The following is a 16,874-nucleotide window of genomic DNA, read 5'->3' on the forward strand; positions in this document are numbered from 1 at the left end:
TCCTCCGCGCACCAGTCAATTAACTGTTTATGAAGCACTAGCTTGGAAATAGGGAGTCCACCATGGTGCTGCAGCGAGAATCCACAGGTCGGGCACAGTAGCTGCCTCTTCAGAATTAAATGTGAGATAGTCGTAGTTTCGGTTTTGTAGAGTCGCAGAACTAATCTTGCCACCTTCACATGATGATTCCTCCCGTAATCCTGCACCAATTTCTACCAGGTTTTCTCCAGTTTGGGGGAGGCAGGTTCATACAGCACCTGTGTTCTTCTAGTCTGGGGGTCCCGAAGTGGGGACTCAAACCACTTCAAGGACCTATCAGGGAGAGCTCACACGGAGGAAGAGCTCCTCAGTGCGCCCCCTGGTGGCCAGTGCACCAAACTATTTTGATCGCTGGATTTGATATGACCACCTCATAGGCAGAAGCCCTTTGAGATGTCAACATACCTTTAGGTTTTTCCTGAATGGCAAACAATGCATGCTCAACAAATAACATCATGGAACATCCCATCACTATGCTGGCAGCCTTCTCAATGGCGAAGGCGGAGGCTGCCAAAGATTGTTTGCACAGAAAGTGACCCCTCATTACTGGGTCTGAAATCTCACTGTAATACGAAAGGGGTTTGTACCCGAATGTAGTTCTCTGCATGAGTACAGCTGTCATAACAGTGCCATTCATCTGTGAAAACAGAAAGAATTCCTCTGCATACTTAGGAATCTCTAGAACTGGAGATGTACAAATCGCTTTCTTCAATTCATCAAATCCTTCTTTCATTGCCTCATTCCAAACTATTTTTTCCTGATTTACCAGTGCTTTTTTCAGAGCTTGCAACAGGACCTTATGTATGAACTGAAGTCAAAGACCCATGCTCTCACATAATTACATAGTCCTACAAATCTCTGCATGTGTTGTATCGTGACTAGATCTACTGGCTTTAATATAGCCTCAGCCCTCTCATGAGTAACCTTCTTTCCTTCGTGTGAGATTAACTGTCCTATGTACAGCACTTCTTCCTGACAGTACTGTAACTTCTCCTTGTCTACTTTATATCCTTTGTCTGCAAGAATAATCATCAGCTGAACTGAATCACATCTGCACTTCTCCTCTGTGTTGCTACAGTCCAATATATCATCCACGTACTGCAATACAATACTTTTTAAATCAATATTGCTGAAGTCCATCTGTAGGACCCTATTGAAAATAGATGGGGACTCACAGTACCCCTGTGGTAATCGAGTACTTTTCAGGTGGGTTTGTCTGAACGTAAATGGCGTCAGATCTTGCTAGTCTTTGTGCAATGGGATTGAGAAAAACGCATTTTTCCAATCAATCACAGTGAAATATCGTGCCTCAACAGGTATGGTGCATAAAATTGTTGCCGGATTAGGAACTAGAGGAAACTCAGCCACTACAATCTGGTTAATCGGTCTTAAATCGTGAATTAAATGCCACAAACCCCCTTTCCCTTTCTTGATCGGATAGCTAGCGGTATTGCACAGTGATTCTGACGTCACTAAAATACCCTGTTCCATCATGGCAGGTATCATTTTAAAAATACCTTCATTTGCCTCTCAAGACATGGGATACGGTCATGCTCGAGGTAAAATTGCTCCTGGTTTCAATTTAATCTTTACTTCCCGAGCCCCCTTTAATAGGCCTACATCATAGGAGCCCTTGTCCATAAGGAAACATGTATCTTCGCCATGTCTCTGTAATACTCTGGGCGTTTTACTTGCTCTTGCCCAATAAGTAATGCTAGTTTCAAAGATTAGTTTGTCATCTGATGGATGATCTCTAAACAGGTCTTCATCTGTGATATCAGTCAATCTGTAACCCTCCCCAATAGCGATTAAGGCACTCCATCCTCTGCCGTCATAATCAACTCCATCAAGCATAGCTAGTTGTCCTCGGACTATAGCTGCTTGTAAGTCTAAAGGGAAGATTTGTCCTTCCTCTTCAAACATAGGTATTTTTGGCCTGAATAAAAATTCATCAACTATTCTCACAGTTTTGCCCACTAAGCCTGGTAGCCATGTCAACAGAATGTGTACCCTATAGTAAAAAACATCTGGTTCTAATGGCACTCATCGTATGACTACCTTTCCTGCAAATGCCATAACAAACTCGCTTATGTTTAAATGATACATAACTGGTATCGAACACACTATGCCTTCATCAGTAAACAAAATTGTAATATTCAACTTGGGCATTAAGTCTCGACCCAATATATTGACAGGTGTCTGCCTTGAATATAATAATGGTACAGACATGTCACACTCACCTATAGAGACTGCTGGTGTGTCAGTAAAAGGAACTATACTTGTAGCTCCTGTAAAACCTTGAGTATGCATGGCATTTCCAGGAATCAAAAATGTCCCCTCTTGTACATAAGCGAGTTGTATCCGTGTCTACCAAAAACAAAAAAGATTTGCCTCAACCCTCGGTTCCTCTTGAGGATTAGGTGTTATTGATAGTATAGAACACATCAAGTCTCCCAGTGAGCTGTCGTATTGCAGATACATTCTAATTCCTGTAACTGTGAAAGGATTCCCTCAACCGACAGTGATACCTCCTATTCTAGGAGTCATTAACTGTCCTGTAATCGTGCTTTGCAGTATCTGCAAAGGTGACTGCTGCAACTGCCCTTGTGGCAGATACATTGGTGGCTGCTGTGTTTGAAAGCCCTGCTGTACTCTAGGTACTTGTGTCTGCTGCACTATCTGATTTTGAGCAAACCCATCTCCATTCTGCTGCGAATATGCAGGCAGGTTTGATATCCCCCCTCTCGAAAATTGATTATTCTGTGCAAATCCTTGACTTCCACACATACGTGCAATGTGCCCTGTCATTCCACATGTCCAACATACAGGAGGTATCCTAATCTGTACTCCTTGCATGCCTGGGTTATCATTCTGCATGTTTTGGAATGCACTCTGATTATTCTGGAAGTTTCCCGGATTATTCTGGAAGCATTTTCCTCGAAGACGTCCCCCACCCGTGGTATAAACCGATTATTCCCTTGATCAAACTGTCTTTTATTATTCCTCTGTGGCATTTTTGCTGATTGCTGTGAACCGGATTTGTCTCCACTAGTCAACATTGCCCCTTCAATGGCGTATTTGGAAAGTTTTTTCTGCACTAACTTTGCTTCTTTGCCTTTTTTAATATCATCTTTCTTTCGATTCTTTTCTTGCAAAAGACTGCAATAATGTGTGATGGTCAGCTGAATCTCTGACCATGGCTTTGCTTCCATGCCTGCTAGCTTCTTGAGTTGCTTCTGTACCGGGTCTGGCAGCCCTTGGCATAATATGTGATAGAGCACAGGTATAGATTTCCCCAAGCCTCGCGTGTCTCCAAAGCCCACTGCTCTTGACATTTCTGAATATAAACAAGCGGATCATCCCCTTCTTGCATCTTATTCATCATTTTAGCTCCCATATCTGATGTATCTGGATATAGCACTCTAAGCGTTTTCCAAACAGCCAGTCTGCAATTAATGACAGTGCTCCATCATGAGCAGTGTTAACCGTGGTAACACTAGAATATCCTGCTCTGACCAGGCATCATCAGCTCTCTCCCCAAGAATGGTAATCAGGAGACCCTTAATGTCCCCTATAGCTAACGTATTTCCTCCTGTCATTTTCACTAGCTCATGTATCCACTTTCCTGCACCAGAAGATAAACTCTGAGTTGGCACCTTAAATTATCTTTAACCATTTGCGGCCAAGGTATATACTGCAGTCTCGTTCCTCTCATCTCCAACAAAGGAAAGCGTGAAATCCCAAACTCGCATTTGTCACTCATCGTTTGCCTGTCCATAGCTGGGAAAATAGTTCTGCACTGCCTTCTACCTGGTAGTCTGAGACGTTTTTATGGGAGGGCAAACGGGGAACTTGCCCAGGGCCCCCACCTTGGAGGGGGCCCCACAAGGATAGCTGATCTGAAGAAGTAAGATTTAATTGTTTACCAGTCTTAAATAGCACATGTCAGGAGGGCTGCTGAGGCTCTAAACCTATTGCCTTTCTGTTTTGGCAAGTGCATTCTGCCTTGATAAATTCATTAATTCATCATGTATAGCTTTCTGTGTTCACTGTGGTTTAAATAGCTTGTGTGTTCCTTATGGCACAACTCTGTAGCATTCTTTCCTTCCTGTGGGAATTATGTTGATCATGTGCAATAGACAATGGTTAAATGCATATTGATAAATTGAGTGCCACAAAGGTTCAGAAGTTAGCTCAGTGTGTGAAACATGCGTTCATATGCAAAATTAGAATATCACATTCCAGCAAGGCTGGCTGAGCCTTTCCTATGTCTGAAGTTTATAAACCTGCCTGCATATGTACTTGGTTTTGCAGAACAACATTGGCTATTATCATTAATCTACCTGTACCAGAGAGGGGTTGCTATAAAGACTAACATATCATCCGTATGGTGAAGGTCTAGAAATTGGTTTGTCCAGATGGGGTGTTGTAAAACCTAGGCAATCGCCTCCAGCGATGGCATAAACAGTTAGTCCAAGAGGTGAATAAGTATCTAGATTCAAGACTATGGAGCAACAACATTCATGTTTGTATCCTGGATTTGCCTGCAGACGATACAGTGATGCTGGTCAAATCATCTAATATATCTTACATTGCTGTGCTGCCTTCTGTGAGGTTTGTCTTCTTGCATGCTGCTGGTATCGTTTAGCCCATTACTAGATGTTTCTTCTTAAGTAGGCCATTTGGGTGGAAGGGTTGGAAGACAGAAGAGAGCGGACCATACGTTGCAGGCCTCAGGCAAGCATATTTTAAGGTCTGCTTGTTTGACACAAAAAACGGTTTGGTTTTTGTTAAAAGTCAAAGGTTTTTGCGTACGTTTATGAATAAAAATGTCACAAGCCATTGTTTTGGAAGTATTTAAAGCTTTAAAATACAAAAGACAAACCCAGTTTAAATGTGTTAAATCACATCGATTAGTATGCTGGTTCTTATATACTTTCCTTGATGGTGGAGAGAATGAAGCTAGAATCATTTTGCATAACACCCTTCTATAATATTTTGTTTAAAAATGGTCGTGTTTGGTAATGTAATTTGTGTTCTTTCCAAGTCGTTTTTTTTAAATAAAAATTTGATTGTTTTAGTTCATGGCAAGAACTGGAAAAAAAGTGTTCAAATGCAGAAATTGCAGAGTTGCCACAAATCCCAGCTTCACCCCTTCACCTCTTAATCAATGTCTGATCCTGAGCATTTAATTTAATCTTGTATTGCCTAACCTCTGTTACGCTCACCTGATATCTGCGGTGGCATCTGGAAGGCTCTGAGATCTGGAACCCTGGATGCGTAGTTACCCAGTGCTGAATAATGAATCTGCAATTACAGAAGGAAGGATTTGTGATAACTGTCTCTAATGGGTGAATCTCCCACCTCCCTCTGACCGATTCCCTTCCCACTGGGTTCTTTTCTCACCTTAGTTATTTGTAGGGTGAGCTATCCGTCCTGCGTTTCTTGTGCAGGGGTGCATGACGTTTGTTGGCGAGCTGCCCGAGTTGCTTCACTGGTGCAGTACGCCTTCCTTGGGCCCAGGCCTACTGTGACCCCGAATCTGCTGGTAGGCAGGTAGGTTTGTTAATTGTAAGTCTTTGTTCTGTTTATGGTGGGAATTCATTAATGTCTTTATCACCTTCTTTTCAGGTCCGAAGGTCTTGATGCTGGTGTGCAAGATGGAGAGGCATGTTTTCTAGGTAAGAGAAAGCGCGAAGCGCAGCGCCTTTATTGTCTTGTAAAGCTACCCTTTGTTTTCTTGTTCTTCTCCTCACAGGCCACTGTGGTGCTGCGAGTGGATGAGAGCGCAATGAAAAACAGGCCCCCGGAATCCGTTAAGGTAAGTACAGCGCTGTGCGGTTGTTTAATATTAAAAGCGAAGCTGAATATGTCTCTTTTCCTTTGCAGATGTTGCTGTGGTGATCCGGATGCAAGCGTGGCATAGCACGATGTAATTCCGGTAAGATTGATGGAATTCGATGTTCTGGAAGCGTGCATTCTAATATTGTTTTCCCTTTCTCGTTATTGCAGGTCGCAATGTTCGAACAGCAGCTGTGGTAACGATTCGCCGGAAGTCCATAAGATAGTACTCACAGGTGAATGATGTTTCTTCTTCTCTCGGTTTCCACAGATTGCAGTCCAGTTGAGATGCTGAGTGCTAGATGGTGTTGTCTCAGGTAAGACACAATAATCTTGTTCTTGATCTTGCAGGATTACAGGAAGATGCTGAAGACCAGGAGCTGGGCATGGTGAGCGTCACGCTGCAGGTTGCAGAATAACACAAAGCTTGTTCTGCAGTCAGGGTTTATATAGCCCAGGTAAAGTAGTACCAGGGAAAGTAGTTCCGGGCCTGCCACACCCAAAACACTAGACCGCATGGCTTGGTTCTTAGAACTAAACTGTGTGGGTGCTTCCATGTTGGATTTAAAGGCCCATGTACATAAATGGGATCTAGTTTGAACAGCTCTTCCTTCCTACATATGAGCCTGGTGCCAAAGGCGCCAGGACTGGCTCCAGAAGCCCTTTTGCAGTGGTTTTAAGGCCCTCAGGGTTCTGGTGGGAGCCTGCTTGTGGCACAACTTGTGCCCCCTCACAGTGGTCATGACAACCTCTCAATATTGTCAGTCCCTAAACCTTTCAAAATTGTCAGCCCTTCCGAGTGATTTCCTTCTCATGGTATGATCTTCAGAAAAGCCTTAAAAGCCTTATTCATGCTTTCACTGTGTTAATAGTGAGCATATTTATATTGCACACCACAGGCATTTGTTCCTTTGATATCAAATGGCAACACTATTTGAAAACCATGTCCCACTTCTAATTTCAGTCTGTCTGGATAAATACACTTTTCTGGTAGCTTCTAATTTGCCTCCACTATCTATGCTACGGTATGTGTAGTGTTCAACTTGTTTTCAATTGGTGGTCTCTATCCATGCATGAGCACTTTTGCATTCTGTGAGGCAGTTAATGTGAGTTCTCTGTCTATTATTGGTTATATGTACCTTTTACATACGGCCCTGCATTAATACTACATCTACCTTCCTGGATGTTATTAATAAAAGGTATCCTGTATGTACTAGAACAGTAACCCTGTTGTAGACTGCTTGTATATCATTCTGAATAGAGCAAGAATGAAGAGGGCAAGGGGACTTAAAGGGAGTAAACGTGCTTATTATGCTGCGAGACAGCATATCATACTATAGGTTGTGTGCGTGACGGGTTGGGGTGATGGGCGCAACCAGTATTCTTGATCCCTTAATTCCTTTGGTTTGGTGGAGGGGGGGCCCCAAAGATGTCCGTGCCCAGGTCCCCAAAAGTGCTTAAGATGGCCCTGCTGGTTCTGACCTTAGCCTGTTCACATATAGTGGCAAGTCCCCTCTCTGACCATGGGATCTCTCTTTAGGGCGATTTAGCCGCGTCACAGAATCTGACACCCAAGATATAGGGAGGTCTAAATCCGACCATCTTACTTCCTTGTCCATTGACGAACACCCATCAGGCCCACATATATTGCCTTCTTTCCCATATGTGGGTTCTCTGTCTTCATCTGACATCTCTTGTCCCCGGCTTGTGTGACCTCTCTCTTTGTCATCTTTGTTCAGAGGCAGCCTTTCGTTCCAAATTACATGAGGCTCGTTCCTTATCGTACAGCTGCGTACTCTGAAGTCGATCATTTTTACCTTTCCCCTGCAATACTTTCTTGGACTTCATGTCATGGTAAACTTTATTGATTGCATCTCCAATGCTTCTAGAGTCAAACTCATTCTCTAGATTTGCTCTGGACGGACCTGCTATTGGCTAATGTGTCGGGAAGAATTCTTCTAAATCTTCCCATGCCACTACTGGATTAGGATCCATTACCTCCTTTTCCATGCAATGACGATCACACCCTCTGCCTGTTATCATACTTTCTCTGCTCCTCTGCTCTTTCCTGTTTTCTCAGTTGCTCCTCTTGGTACAACTCTTCCTCTCTCTGTCTATCCTTATTTTTGTTCTATCGTCTTTCAATCTTTCCTCTCTTTCTTTATACTTTTTATCCTGATCATCTTGATCTTCCCTTTGCCATATGTCCTCAATGCTCTTACCATCGAGTTTGAGCAAAATCTGACCACCAATCCATTTGGGCTGTATTAGCGCTAACTCATCACTCTTGTCCTTTTCTACTTTCCATCTCTTTATTTCTCATCCTATATCTATAGATGTACTTGGTCAATCACTTTTCTCCTTATCACATCTCTCCTGTGCTCAGGGACCTTAGAGATTACATCTCTCTCAGTATTTTTCTCTGGACCCTCGACGCTGCTTTGCGCAGATGACTCTTCTGCCGGGTTGCTATACCCTGTTGCTGCCTTGAGCTCCCTTAGTGGGTACAGCCTGTCATCTTTCTTACTATTGCCATTTGCTTCAGGTGTGGCGGGTGGAGTGGAAGTCTCTTCACCCCCCTCTGTCCATACCCTAAGTATCCAATCTACAGGAGGCGGATTTTCTCTCTCCTCCTGGTTCATTTTCCAGAGCTCTAAGCTCGCTAATCGTTTGTCTGACTTTTTCCACGTATATGCAGCATGCAAATATGTCGTCATGTGCTGCAGGACTGCCTTCAAAAGCGATCCCCCTTGTGGCCACTGCATGAACATCTTTTCTGCGGTTCCTTTAACCCATTCCGCACTATACTGTCTAAGCTTGGGTGCGTGTTTTGGCAATTGCTTGCAAATGTGTATAAACTGAGTAATATCCTCCATTTTGAGATATCACTCTTTGACCGTCAATACTCACTGTTTACTCTTTGCAATTTATGTTAATACTTTTTAACACAGTCAAAATAATATGAGCGTGCACCAATCGTCGCAGGCTCAAAGGCTCAAAACCTTTTATTATTTTGTTTTTTACTTTAATCTGCTAAAAATATCATCAATTCAAGTTCATTAAATATACGCTTAGTCCTTAACAACTCTTGCATTTTTCATCAACTTTGTTTTACCATTTCATCATTTTTTATACAATCACATAAAATAGACAGATGGACAAACACACTCGGCCGGCCATATATACATACTGTCGTCTTCTCTCATAAGACTAATCCTGCCCATAAAAATACCCCTACAGAGTTTGAACAGCCCTCCTTAGGTTTGTCTTTAATCTAACCTGTCTCCTACATCAACCGCTGCAGGAATTTTAGGTGCTGTTCTTTCTGTTACGTTATTTAAAATGCATGCACTTAGGCGTACTCTTTTATCACGGCTTCTCCTCGCAATATATATTAATTGCTTGGCCTCCTCTCAAGTCAATTTATACTCAATATTTAACACCACCTGCCTCCGTAACTCGTTTTCCCTTTTATCACTTTCTTCAACCACTGCTCATTCACTCTATTGTCACTTCCCTGAGTTTTCTACTCACCATTCAAATTTTTCAACTTCTGAATCTAGGGATCGCACGCCTCCTCAGTGGCCTCTTCAACTTTCCATCCATTCAGCTTCCTGTAGACGGCAGGAGGGGTGTCTGCATGAAAACAAGAGGATCCGTCTAACCTGGCTTGCAAGACTTTGCGTTATTCTAAAAAACGCTATCTACACGGAGTCTCACGTCTTTTCAGCCGAATGGCAGAGGTTGTGTGATATTTCTGGGACCTCAAAAGCTTACTTATCTCAATGGATTATCTAACCATCAAATCTCTGCTACCTTGTGAACTGGATCTCCAAGCCCTTTAAGATGCGATAGCAATACCCTTGAGATAGGGATGCAGAAATTATTCAACATCAATAATCGAAACAACTCAGGTAGTTGGCAAAAGGATAATTGTTTTAATATCAATTATCTAAAACCGGGAGTACAATGGACATCAGCAGACATCTCAGCGTAATCACTCTCTCGAGACTTCTCAAAGCATTTCATAAAAAAATGACATTTTTATAGTATATATTTGTCATTGATGACGTTAACCTGCATATAACTAACATCATCCTACGTGGTATAACTTAAAATGTGATAGGGTCAAAACAGATCATCTAGGTATACGATCCATACTCATTTGAGCAGTGAAATTAACATCAGGTGGGGCAACTAAGCCTTTCACTAAAAATATGTCAGAATGAATGTCACTAAACATACAACGTCTAATTGGCTCCACAACTATAGGACCCTTGATCTTAAGGTCTTCTATCATTGGTTACTTTCTAACCTTCGTGAGTACCCTCACAACCTACATTAGCAGCACGCAGGCTGAGCATCCAGGTGCTGGAGAGCTCCTCTTAACCGTGCTTTCCACCAGTTAGCATGACCATCCATCATCACCTCAGTGTTCTGCTGTCAATTAGGCCTTTAAACTCATTCTTGGAAATGTTCCTGGCTACTGAAGAATTCAGGGGAGTGAAGCCACACTCTGCCCTTGTGCGTAGGTGTGACCATCATGCTCGTCCAACTTGTTCTGTTTTCGCCTGTAATTCACTTGTTTTCCAACTGCGACAAAATGAAAAAGCGGCCTTCCTTCTTTATCTCAGCACTACTATCGTACGAAGTGGGCACATCCATCTTTTAATGACTCCAATATATATATGTACATGTTGGCGCATGCCACACTCTATTCACTATAAAGCTAGCCTTAAGAATACTTCATCTGCTTGCGTTTCTTGGCATATTTACACGTGTGAAATAGCTTGATATCTTCATTATTTCTGCAGCATAAGTTTCTTCATCTTGATCCCAAGATGTAATTTATCTTGATACTTTCTTGATGCCTTATAGAATTGTCTGCATTCTCTGGTCTCTGCATCACTTCTCAATACACGTCAGCTTTGCATTGTATGACGTCATTATTTCTCTTTGTTTATTCAATTGTACTGTTTTCTTCTGGACTATCACTCGGACAGCCATCATACTGTCTCATATGCAGGTATGGTTGCCTCAATGGGAACCTTGCTTCCAGGTTTCTTCTTGGTATCTGTACTTCAAATGGTTTTGTACGTGTGTCATATTCTGTTTCCAGCAGATAGGCAATATGGGCAAAGTGATTGAGGTGGGGGTACTTAGCTCCTTCTCTACATGACCATGTGACTAGAGACCATGTTTTGAGCTCCTTTGTTATGTTTAAAACTATTAAATTAAGAAAACCTGGCACTTCTTTTGTTTTTCCATTACACCTCAAACAGAAGCTCGGCTTGCTTCTCACGTTCACTGTATCTTCTCGAGTAGATAACCAGGCTCTTGGCAGCCCTGACTCTTGACACTTGGCCAGGCAAGCCTTCTCAAATCTTCCTTCATCGTCAGCTATTATATTCTGCTGCGCTACACTTTCAGCTCTTTCATTCACGGGGTCCAAGTTTGCTAAAATGCATCGCGGAACATCCAGATTCTATACACACACATATATATATTGGCGGCACTGCCTGCAGTCTATTCACTACGTATAGCCAGCCTTATGATTACGTCATCTACTTGCATTACTGCATCTGTACATTAATGAAATGGTTTTGCATTTTCTTCAGTTTCTTTGGACGTGCAATCTTCATTCCACACATGAAACGTTGCTCAATTCTTTACTTCACTATCAGATTTTATAAGGTCTATATTCTTTCTTCATTGGCATCCCTTCTGTGTGCGTCATTTCTGCTTCATGCAACGTCACCAGTCTTCTCTTTCATTCATATTCATACTTCTTCCGGAACTTCCTTCAGAAGACCGTAATTTCTTCGGGGATAGATCATATAGGATTTTCTCAATGGATACCTTGTTTCGAGGACTCTTCGCGGTATAGGTCCCATTATTGGCTTTGCGCATGTTGCAAATTACGTCTGCCGACATAGAGGCAGAATGGGGGCGGGACTTCCAGTAGAGGTACTTGGCTCCTCCTCTACACATCCATGCACCCAAACATTCAAGAACCACAGGCATCCCTCAGCAACATACAACGCATGCAAAGAACAACTCACAACACAACCATCCAGGTGGGTCCCAGCACACATGCAGCAACACCCGCACACTGAATGCAAATCAAACACACAAAACACATACACTGACAAACAACAATATCCCCCACACTGCCTGTCCCCCTCAATGAAATGCAGCAAATGTGCATGTTACATATACCCATTCACTATACGATGGCACATACACAACGCATGCATCAGTCAACATGCTGAGCCCACAAAAAAGCAGGGACACCCCTGGAAGACTACCAATGATATGACAAAGCATACCATCACCTGCGTAGTATCGGGACAGTGCACTGAACACAGTCATGGGAGCACATTTATATATTCATTTACGCACTGGGCACTTGTTAGGTGCTTATACAATTATCAAAGCTGTTTCAAAGTGCCCACAGGGCACCAGTGTGGGGACAGGGGATGGTAGACAATGAATTACAACAGAGATAAATAATGGAATTGATAGTACTGATAAATCATGAGAATAACTACTATGCCTCGTGAGCGTTCAGAATGTGCAAGTGTAGAGGGGAGGGGGTAAGGGAAAAGGAGCTGAGGTGCACATGGGGAAGTGCATATGAAGTGCTAAGAAAATAAATGAAAAACTTAACTCCAACCTCCCGTGATGAGGCTGAGCAAGTGCAGTTCATAGACAGTGGCTTGGGTGAGAGATGTGTGTGGTCAAGGCCCCGAGGATACATAAGGGCCCTGTTCATCAGTTACGCTACTGTATGATTAGCAGGGAAGAGAGGAGGAGAAGGAAGAGGAGTAGAGAAAGGTCATGAGACTTTTTCGGAACTTAAGGAGGTATTTTTCAAGGCGCAGAGGTAGATGAGGTTATTACACAGAAGGCAGCCTGCGGAGGAAACTGATCGACCACCAGCTCTCTGTTTAACAAACTGCTTCACACGCAGGCAGTTGGTACCAGAGGAACGCAGGAGTCTAGAAGGGGAGTATTTGGTCAGGAAGCGTTCAAGATCGAGTGGTCCCCGGCCCCAGATAGACCTGTGGATGATACAGAGGGATATGAATTTAATCTGTGCTGAGACCTTGAGCCAGTGAAAGGTTTTTAGGGCAGGAGAGATGTGGTCCCTGGGCCTGAGGCCAAGGATACGTTTTGCTGCCCTATTCTGGTTAAGCTGGAGGGGTTGCTGGGTGGACGGATGAAGATTAAGGAGGAGGCTGTTGCAGTAGACTAGCCTTGAGAGAACCAGAGCTCTGGGAAACATTGAGTCTCTGGGGGAAGGTGTGGATGTGTACAGTTACTTTGAGAAGGAAGAGCTGAAAATGGGACTTCTTCACAATGTCATGAATATGAGGGATGAAGGAAAGGGTGGAGTTGAAGATGACTCTAAGAACCCTGGCTTCAAATGAGGAGGCGGGGTGTAGCCCATGGAGGAAGGCCATAGTGAAGAGAAGAAGTAGGGTGCAAGGGATTCAATAGGGAGACTCTAGGTTTTGCTGGTGTAGAAGCACAGGTCATGTGCAGTGCACCAAGCCTGGATGGCGGAGAGGCAGCCAGGGATGAATGAAGGTGCAAATGCGTCAGTAGGAAGTTTGAAGAAGAGTTGTGTGTCGTCAGCATTGCACTGTTAGTTGGGGGAGAAGGAGGCAATTTCGTGTTCTAGCAGGGAAATGTATATGCTAAAGAGGCAGGGCAAAATAATGGAGTCCTGGGGGATGCCACAGGTGGAGGGGGAAGTAGGGGAGGAGAAAGGGCCAGGGTGGTTTTGGAGGAATGGTCGGTTAGGAATGAGCTAAGCCGGTCCAATGCCCGCTCTGAGATACCAAGTATATCATGGAGCCTTTTATAAGGATGGAATGGTTCACTGTGTCAAATGTAGAAGAGAGATCAAGGAGGGTGAGGACAGGAGGGGATTTTGAATTGAGGGATGCAAGCTGTTCTTCACAGGTGTTCAGGAGAGCAGTGTCCATGGCTCAGGAAGCTTGGAATCCACACTGGTGGTCATGTAGACCACCTAAATGTTTGGTATGGCCGTTGAGTTGGGGGAGGGCCAACTTCTCGAGCAGTTGGCAAGTTCCCTGCACATTTTCAGCCGTGATGCAAAGAACAAGAATGCAAGTAGACATATACTCACCTCTTGCACTCCCAGCAGGATCATGCTTGATGTATCAATTCACAGAGGGCAATATTAGAATGGAAGGCTGGCCACTTAGGCAAATGCCATGGAAGACATAAGTAAAGAACACAAAGCAATGTGATACAGCAAGCAAGGATAAAAGCATGCTAAATGTAGGATGCAAACAAAAAGTGCATGGTCAATGCAGACTTCATTCTGACAGCATACAGTTGTCAAATACTGCATTCAATTGAATGCAGCAGTACAATGCACCCATCTGCAGTCAGCTTGAAGCTGCAAACACCATGGTGCAGCATGCATGGAAGATGCATGTGAAAACAACAACACCACTAAGCGTAATGTGCGGGTACAAAACATAGCATCCCAAAAATGTGCATCAATTTTCACATGGTTGTGGCTTGTAACTGGTGCTGCACACCATAATAGGTGAACCCTAAGCAAGAGGGGCCAAATGTGCCATCAATCCATAACCCCACCAAGATTGCAGGAGATGCGAAGTGTCACTCAGTACACATGGTAAAAGTGCAATGAGACACACAGGAGCACAACCATCAATACCTGTCACAGGGCACAAACAGCTGGCCCTGCAACCCACTCCCAAACACGCAAGAAAGGCCCATACAGTTTGAACTCCCACAATGTTGAATATGAAACCAGTGGCCCCACCAATCCATACAAACAACATCATGCCCAATCCTATTACCAGATCCACACCTTGTGAAACATGCAGCCATGAAGAATTACTGGTGCCCCACAAGACAAGTCAATCCCAGGTTATCACACACAATGCAAGACTCCCAGCCAAACACCACACAGGTGTCTGCAAATGCCCTCACTTACCTGCACAGGGTACTCATGTATCTTGCATACAATGCACCCCATCGGGAGACGCAACCCCTAAATGAAATGACATGCATAGTAACAACAGAAAGAACATGCACATCCTGACAACACATGAATTGATCCTCAGAATATGCAGAGAGCACCCAATGTAGAAGCACCACAGTCTGCAAGAGGGTGACAGGACATATATTGTGATCTTCTCATGAGAGCAGCATACCACAACATAGAGAGGGAGAGAGAGTGACACTGAGCGGGAAGGTCCAAGTAAATGCCACATCAAGGAGTAGACTGCCTGGATTGGAGCTGGCTAATGACATGCACTACGCCACAGTAGATGCAGCCATAGATGAACTGACTGAGGGAGGTAACACAGTGAAATCACTACCACTTAAATAACCATCCCGGCATGGTAGCATGCAAAACACATATACGTTAAGTTACACATGCCGCATGGTGACCAATGATGCATGCTCAACATGCAAACATTGTTCATGCTTACCCGCTGACTGCGCTGGCCTGGTGTGAATCCTGCATCACCTTCACCCAGAACTGTGTCTCCAAATTAGGGACAGGAGGGACAGTACCTGGTGGAGGGCATAGGGAGCATGGACGTGAAAGGGTGCAGGGTGTCTCCCCCGGGACAGTAGTCACCGCCTGATCACGGGTTACTGAAACAACATGGGAGAAGACATTACAACAGGCATAGTGAAGTACCATTCACACAGCAAACATGTGTGAGGAAACACTGAACCCATAGTTGCCTGCACATGCCATCCTCTGCACCACCATGAAAACATGCAAGTTGACCTCACTATGCGCACCTGCATGTCCACCACTGCAGACGTCATGTCCTTAAGAGGTTAACAGCACAACTCAAGGAAAAAATTATAATAAAAATAAAACCTGGAAAGGGCAACTCAAAAATAAAATCCCAACATCCGGGCCTGTGGTCAACTAAAGTATCAAAATATTAAGCCAAAAATAAAACATTTCCATCATGGACTGGGGGTCGGGGGGCTCCACCCAGGAGGTGGGAGGGGCAGGGTGCATGTCAGCTTCCACATGAGTGGGGGTGAAAACAAAAATGTAAAGTTAAATCCCCTCCATGGGCTCACAGACAGCACAGCTATGGTGGACCGGGAGGCATGTCTCTGCTGGCACCCGCATCCTGTGTTGAATTCGAAGGTGGAAGTGGTGCTGGAGGCTCACCACGCAGTGCCCTGGCCTGGTCCTCAGTGGCAGCAGCCATGCATGCCACTGATGAATGCACCAGCAGACTGAGGGTTTGGAGGTCACCATGCACAACCTCACGGGTTGCACAAAGTTCCTGCCTCAATGATAGCAAAGACTGGCGGAACAGTCTTCTGGTGTCTGCCTCTTCCTCATGGATTGCTCATCTGTGGGCCATCAACCCATGCCTCAGGGCTTCCCTGTGGGCCCGGCCCTCTGCAAGCAGGGATGCCTGTAGAACCCTCAGATCTGCCTGTCCAGATGTTGGCCTCCATGTGCAGCCTGTGGGAGCGGCATGTGGAACACATGACCTGCAGTTGTTGCTGCACCTGTGTTGCAAATGGGATCATGGAACTGGCCTCTCTATCCATGCCATCCGCCAAATTCTCATAGGCAGCACCCTGTCGGTGTGCGGAATGCAACTTGTGCTGCTCCCACACTGTCTGACCATGCTGCACACATCCTCTGTGTGTGCAGGGCCCACACCTGCCTGACCCAAGGGAGCATGGCCCTTACTGTGATGCCACTGTCTCTGGCTTCAGTACTGGAACCCTCCATTGGACAACTGATCCAGGAAAAGAAACCAATACATGGAAGTGTGGCCTTGCAGCTGTAACCACCACAGACAGGCGTGACACCACTGACTGGCCTTGTGAAGGCACCTGACCTCCTGCAGACTCATGGGCCCCATCTGCTCTACCCATTGGTGCACTCAACTCCGTCAGCATTGAGTACTGCACATCCGGTTCAGCATCAGAGC

The sequence above is a fragment of the Ambystoma mexicanum genome, chromosome 8, assembly GCF_040938575.1.
Source record: "Ambystoma mexicanum isolate Mex_15411 chromosome 8, UKY_AmexF1_1, whole genome shotgun sequence".
NCBI classification, from domain to species: Eukaryota; Metazoa; Chordata; class Amphibia; order Caudata; family Ambystomatidae; genus Ambystoma; species Ambystoma mexicanum.